The following is a 7,743-nucleotide window of genomic DNA, read 5'->3' on the forward strand; positions in this document are numbered from 1 at the left end:
AGCATGCATGATGAATAAGGTATAGAAAATATGAAGGTGAACATGCAAGCAATCCCTTAATTAGAATAAAAATAATTGTCAAATAATTTGCAACAATCTACAAGCATATAATGAGGGATAATGACTCAAAAAAATTTCTAACACCATGTAAAAAGGAAAAGAAAAAGAAGGAAAATATGAATAATGAGAAGAAGAATAATATATAAAATGATAGAAAAGAGAAGAAGGAAGAAGAAAATAGAACCTTGGTAATGGAGGTGAGAGAGAGAGAGAGTGATAGGTGAGATTGGAAGAAGAAGAGAGAAGGAAGAAATAAGGAGGGAAAAGAAAAATTAGGATTTGGAGGAGAGAAAGATAAGATATGTGGAAATTTTTGGATGAGCTGTGCGGCGCATGCGACGTGGCCGCGTTGGGGCACGCGTTCGTGTGGATGCGCTTCAGTTATGGTAACGCGATCGCGTCGGTCACGCGGTCGCGTGACCCATATTATGCTTCTGGTGCGAGTGCAGCCTCGCACCAGCACAACTCTCTGTTCAAATTAATTTAGTTGCCAAAATTGGGGTGGTGCGATCGCGTGGGTCACGCGATCGCGTGAGTGTGCGTTCGAAAACGAATGACGCGGCCGTGTCGGCGACGCGGTCGCGTGATAAGGATTGTGCCTCCAGCACCAATCCAGCATCACTCTCGCACAATATTTCATTGTGCACCCTTTTACGTCGAAAACTCAGGGCACGCGGCCGCGTGGGCACGCGGTCGCGTGGGAGGCCATGATTCCCATGCGACGCGAACGCGTCAGCGACGTGGTCGCGTTGGAGGATTTGTGCCATTAGCACGCCTCCAGCCACACTCCAGTGTAACTTTCTGTTCATTTTTATTTTTCTTTACTCTCCCTGTGACGCGGACGCGTCGCTGATGCGATCGCGTCGCGCAGCGAAAATTTTTTTTTTTAAGTAAAAACATGTAAATGCAGATGCATGAAAGTACTAAGAAAGAGAAGAGTTATTGAATAGGAAAAAAAAAACTAAAAATAAAGAAAAGAACGATCATACCATGGTGGGTTGTCTCCCACCTAGCACTTTGCTTTAACGTCCGTAAGTTGGACGCTCCACTAGCTCAATCTTCTGCTATGTGGGGATCTTCCAAGAGGAAGATCTCAAGCTCCTTATTTCTCTGTACCTTCTCGCCATGGTATAGCTTCAGGCATTGTCCATTAACCTTAATAAGTTCAGAGCTTGAAGGATGGCTTAGGTGATAAACTTCGTACGGTTCGGCCTTCTCTACTCTGTATGGACCTTCCCATCTTGATCTCAACTTACCTGGCATGAGCCTTAGTCGAGATTTGTAAAGGAGGACTAAATCCCCAGGTTGGAACTCTTTCTTCTTGATGTTTTGATCATGTACAGCCTTCATCTTTTCCTTGTATATTCTAGAGTTTTCATAAGCTTCTAGGCGAAGGCTCTCCAGTTCCTGTAGTTGCAACTTCCTTTCAGCTCCAGCTTTCTCAATTCCCATGTTGCACTCCTTAACTGCCCAAACGGCTCTGTGTTCTACTTCAACTGGGAGATGACAAGCTTTTCCATAAACCAAGCGGAAAGGACTCATCCCAATGGGTGTCTTGTATGCTGTTCTGTATGCCCAGAGTGCATCTTGTAGCCTGGTGCTCCAGTCTTTTCTATGAGGCTTTACTATCTTTTGCAAGATACACTTAATTTCTCTGTTTAACACCTCGGCTTGCCCATTAGTTTGGGAATGGTAAGCTGTTACAACTTTATGAATTATCCCATGCTTCTTCATTAATCCCGTCAGTCTCCTGTTATAAAAATGGGTGCCTTGATCGCTCACGATTGCTCGTGGTGATCCGAAGCGACATATAATATGGTTTCTCACAAAGGAAACAATAGTGTTAGCATCATCAGTGCGGGTAGGAATTGCTTCCACCCATTTGGAAACATAATCCACAGCTAACAATATATAAAATATCCATTAGAATTTGGAAATAGACCCATGAAGTCAATGCCCCAGACATCAAAAATTTTACAGAAAAGCATAATTTGTTAAGGCATCTCATCCCTCCTGGATATATTACCAAATTTCTGGCATGGGAGACAAGATTTACAGAACTCAGCAGCGTCTCTAAAAAGGGTAGGCCACCAGAATCCACAGTCTAAGATCTTTCTAGCTGTCCTTTGAGGACCAAAATGTCCTCCACTCTCAGATGAGTGACAGGCCGCTAAAATGGACTGGAATTCTGATTGAGGCACACAACGTCTAATTACTTGATCAGTGCCACATCTCCATAAATATGGGTCATCCCATATATAATATTTAGGTTCGCTTTTCAGCTTGTCTCTTTGATGCTTAGAAAAATTTTGAGGAAATGTGCGGCTAACTAAATAATTAGCAACAGGTGCATACCAAGGGACTACCTCAGATACTGCTTGCAGGTTATCAAAAGGAAAATTATCATCTATAGGAGTAGAATCATCCTTAACATGCTCAAGGCAACTCAAGTGGTCTGCCACTAAATTCTGATTACTACTCCTATCCTTTATTTCTAAATCAAATTCTTGTAACAGTAGTATCCAACGTATGAGTCTTGGTTTGGATTCCTTTTTAGCTAATAAATACTTTAAAGCTGCATGGTCCGAATACACTACTACTCTAGTACCAAGTAAATAAGCTCGGAATTTATCCAGAGCAAAAACAATAGCAAGAAGCTCTTTCTCAGTAGTAGTATAATTGGACTGGGCAGTGTCTAAAGTCTTAGACGCATAAGCAATAACGAAAGGATCCTTACCTTCACGCTGAGCTAGCGCTTCTCCTACTGCATGGTTGGAAGCATCGCACATGATTTCAAATGGATGGCTCCAGTCTGGTCCTCTCACAATTGGAGCTTGAGTCAGAGCAGTCTTCAGCTTATCAAATGCTTGTTTGCAATCCTCATTGAACTCGAACTCAATATCCTTCTGCAGTAATCTGGGTAAGGGAAGTGCGACCTTACTAAAGTCCTTAATAAATCTCCTGTAAAAACCTGCATGGCAAAGGAACGAATGGACTTTCCTCACAGAAGAGGGGTAAGGTAGACTAGAAATAACATTCACCTTTGCTGGGTCTACAAAAATGCCATTATTAGATACCACATGTCCTAAGACAATCCCTTGTTTTACCATAAAGTGACATTTTTCGAAATTTAATACAAGGTTTGTATTAACACATCTATCTAATACTCTAGATAATCTATCTAAGCAAAGGCTAAAAGAATCACCATAAACACTAAAATCATCCATAAAAACTTCCATACAGTCCTCAATAAGATCGGAGAAAAGACTCATCATGCACCTTTGGAAAGTAGCTGGTATATTGCACAAGCCAAAGGGCATTCTCTTGTAAGCATAAGTCCCAAAAGGACATGTAAAAGTAGTATTTTTCTGATCCTCAGGAGCTATATGAATCTGGAAATAACCTGTGTAACCATCTAAAAAGCAATAATGTGATTTACCTGACAGGCGATCCAGCATTTGATCAATGAATGGAAGTGGGTAGTGATCTTTACGGGTAGCTTGGTTGAGACGCCTATAATCAATGCAGACTCTCCAAGCATTCTGAACTCTAGTTGCTATGAGTTCTCCATGTTCATTCTTCACTGTAGTGACTCCAGACTTCTTGGGCACCACTTGTACTGGGCTTACCCATTCACTGTCTGAAATGGGATATATGATACCTGCTTCCAATAGTCTGGTCGCTTCCTTTTTGACAACTTCCAAGATGGTGGGATTCAATCTTCTTTGGGGTTGACGGACAGGTCTTGCTCCCTCTTCTAAAAATATTCTGTGCTCACATACTTGAGGGTTGATGCCTACTATGTCTGCCAAGCTCCACCCAATTGCCTTCCTATGCTTCCTCAGCACATCAAGTAACTGCTCTTCTTGTTGAGAAGTAAGTTTCCTTGTAATGATAATTGGAAACCTATGCTCATCTTCAAGATAAGCATATTTGAGATGTGGAGAGAGGGGTTTCAACTCTAACTTTTGATCATGGGTAGGCTCTGGATTATCTGGAACTTGTGAAAATGACGAAGTGCCCTCATTGTCAGTTAAAAGGGTCCCCACACTTGGACCTTGTCCAGTGTGCCTCTTTTCTAACTCTTCCTTGTGAACTTCAGCTACACTTTCATCTATGACATCACACTGGAAGATAGAACGATCTTCTGGGGGATTGTCAATGACTCCATTCAGATTGAAGATTACTATGCGGCCATCTATTTCAAAGGAGTATGTTCCTGAAAAAGCATCCAATTTGAATTTTGATGTCTTCAGGAATGGTCTTCCAAGTAGGATTGATGATGGCTTATCTGAATCATTATGGGGCATCTCCAAGATATAAAAATCAGTGGGAAATGTAAGTCCTTTAATGTTCACCAAAACATTTTTAGCAACTCCAGCCACTGTAATAATGCTTTTATCTGCTAACACAAAATGAGCTGCCGACCTTTTTAAGGGAGGGAGCCTCAAAATATCATATATAGACAAAGGCATTATGCTGACACATGCTCCTAAATCACACATGCAATCATAAATTACTACACCACCAATAGTACAGCTAACTATACAAGAACCTGGATCACTACATTTTTTAGGTAATCCTCCCATTAAAGCAGATATAGAACTACCTAAAGGAATAGTTTCTAATTCATTAATTTTGTCTTTATGGATACATAAGTCTTTTAGAAACTTTGCATATTTAGGTACCTGCTGAATAACATCAAAAAGAGGAACAGTTACCTCAACCTTTTTGAATATTTCTACCATTTTGGGGTCGGGTTCCAGCTACTTCCTGGGCTTCCTTGCAAGTTGTGGAAATGGAATAGGAGTGGTGTCTTCTGTGGTGTTTGCGCCTTTTGGTGCTTCCTCCTGTGGTTGAGCTATTTCTTCTTCAGCTATGTCCTGTATGTCCTCTTCCTCTTCAACATCTTCTATTTCTACTACCTCTTCAGCTGAGGTGTGTTCTGGTGGGCTTGGTTCCTTCTGATTCCTCTCCTGCAGTGTGGTTCCAGACCTTAGGGTGATGGCATTAATGCCTCCCTTTGGATTGGGTAATGGTTGAGAGGGGATTCCAGTGGAGCTTGAAGGTTGGTTACTGGAATTTTACATTGATCCAAGCTGTGACATAAGAGCTTGCAAAGTAGAGGTGAGACCATTCAGACTGACGTTAATACTATTCATGTTATTTTCCATGGTCTGTTGTCTTCGCTCAAAAGATTGTAGTAGCTCTTCATTAGGAGATAAAGAAGAATGAGTAAATTGAGATGTCTGCTGTTGATTGTTCTGTGGTCCTTGGTTTTGCCTCAGGTGAGGTGCTCTGTAAGGTTGATTCTGCTGCCTGTTGTTGTTATTATTCCACCTCTGATTTTCCTGATTATCTATGCCTCCTCTGTTATTGTTGTCCCTCCAATTCTGGTTAGAATTGTATTTCCACTTTGATTGTACCTTTGGTTGGGGCGGTCATAGAAGTTATGAGTGGATGCCACCATGTTGTCTTCTTGTTGGAGCTGTGGGCATTCATCAGTGTAATGGCCATAATCAGCACAGATTCGCAAATTCTTTGTGGGACTAGTTGTTGGTTTTGCTGTGGCGAAGGGGGTTGAGCTTGCTGAGCTTGTTGTTGATTCAATTGTATCTGCTTCAGCAAGTTGGTCATCTCACATATACTTTGAGTTAGAGCAGCAGTCTCTCTGTTAGAGGATACTTCTGCAATGACTTTTGAACGGCCATGCCTTTGTCTGTGGTTCCTAGTAGATTCAGCTAAATCACTGATCAATTGCCAAGCCTCATCAGTGGTCTTGTACTTCTTCATAAATCCATTGCTAGCACTTTCCAATGTGGTCTTATCTTGGGGCCTCATGCCCTGTGTGATATAGCTAAGCAACACTATCTTGTCAATCCTATGGTGGGGGCATGCTTCCAGAATATTATTGAAGCGCTCCCAGTATTCAAAGAGAGTTTCATTGTCATCCTGAACAATTGTGGAAATATCCTTTCTCAGTTTATCAGTAACTTCAAATGGAAAGAATTTTTCCCAAAACTCCTTTCTGAGTGTATCCCAGTTGGATACGTTTGCTAGAGGTTGAGTGTAGTACCACTCTCTTGCTTTTCCTTCAAGAGAAAACGGGAAAGCTTTCAGTAAAATTGAAGTTTCATCAGTACCATCACGCCTGATAGTAGAACAGGCTGCCTGGAAATCTCTCAAGTGCTTGATAGGCTCTTGAGCAGGTAGGCCATGAAACTTGGGCATCAAATTTAGCAGTGCAGTCTTTATTTCAAAATCTGTAGCTACTGCTGGATGATGCGCTTGAAACGGTTGCATTGTAAAATCAGGGGCTCCTTCCTCCTGGATGGTAACTCTCCTAGCTGCCATGTCTTCTGCACGTAAAACAACCGAATCAGTAGAACGGGGGCTGGTTACTTCCTCAAGTTCACTCTCAGATCCGCCTTCAGAGCGGACTAACCGACGCTGTTCTCGCCTTATTCGTGAAATAGTCCTTTCAATTTCAGGATCGAATATTAGCAAGCGCGGATCAGGAAGTGAACGCGTCATTTGACGAAAGAAACATGCAGCTCATAGTAGCAAAATAAAATAAAATGCAAATAAATAAATTCTAATTAATAACTTTAGCACTCTATTGCAAATCCCCGGCAACGGCGCCAAAAATTGATGAGGCGCAGAAGTTGGTGAATTAAAAATTATTAAAATAGTTACGTTGCAAGTATAGTTCCTAACTCACCGAAAATCTGCCTATCAATTTAGAAATATGTCACAGAGAGTTTAAATTAAAAATTACTGGGAGTTTAAGTCCCAGGTCGTCTCCCAACGAGTTGCAGAAAAGTGTGCTATTTTATTAATCAGATGTTCCAAGAAGTTGAGTTAAGTAGGTGGAAAATTAAATTGAGAAAATTCAAATAATATGAATAAAGACCTTGACTGGGAGTTGATTAGTTGGAATCTCTATAATTGATGGAACGATCTCAAGATTAATTTATAATTAATGGTTGTTCTGTTTAGTTATCCTTTACTAGGTAAAGGAAAGTCAAACAAGTTGGAATGCTAGATCTATTCACGAGTTGCAACCCACTTAGTTCAAAGGGATTGGTGTTAGTGATTAGATAACAATCCAACAATTAACCCAATTACAATTTTCTTTCAATCCTTCCAACTCAAGAGTTCCTTTCAATCAACTCCCCATCAGGTGGGGAAACTACTCACTCATTGTAAATAATAAATCCATAACACATGAAAGGGAATTAAAAGAAGACATAATTATTGGAATGGAAAAATAAATTAAAATAGAAGAAATAATCCTTGTATCAAATAATCATGAAAGTATTCAAATGACAAAATTGAACAAAGCAAAGAACATGGAAGAATAAAACCAAGTTAAGAGAACGAACTAGAATGACGAGGTCTTGATGAGGAAAAATAACTCTTCTCAATGTTCCAATGCTAAGATCAATTCCCAAAATTAAAATTCTAAAACCTAGAGAGAAAAACCTAGAGGAGGAAAAACTAGATCTAGAACTGTAAATTGTCTAGAATGAATGTTCTCTTTTGTTTCTGCATCTTCTCTGGCTCTAGTCTGCTGTTTTGGGCCGAAAATTGGGTCGAAATAAGGTCCAAAATTGCCCCCAGCGAAGTCTACAGATTATGCAGATCGCACATGTCAAGCGATCGCGTCATCCATGCGGACGC

The 7,743-nt window shown here is 40.7% G+C and overlaps 1 non-coding gene across 1 annotated transcript; it reads left to right on the forward strand.

Annotated features, from left to right (window-relative positions):
• The first annotated feature begins 5,938 nt into the window (after positions 1-5,938).
• LOC112746510 (small nucleolar RNA R71) lies at positions 5,939-6,045 on the forward strand. The gene has a single exon (XR_003174391.1). It is a non-coding gene; the product is annotated as a small nucleolar RNA R71 (small nucleolar RNA).
• The last annotated feature ends 1,698 nt before the right edge of the window (positions 6,046-7,743 follow it).

This window comes from Arachis hypogaea, chromosome 14, assembly GCF_003086295.3.
Source record: "Arachis hypogaea cultivar Tifrunner chromosome 14, arahy.Tifrunner.gnm2.J5K5, whole genome shotgun sequence".
Taxonomy (NCBI): Eukaryota; Viridiplantae; Streptophyta; class Magnoliopsida; order Fabales; family Fabaceae; genus Arachis; species Arachis hypogaea.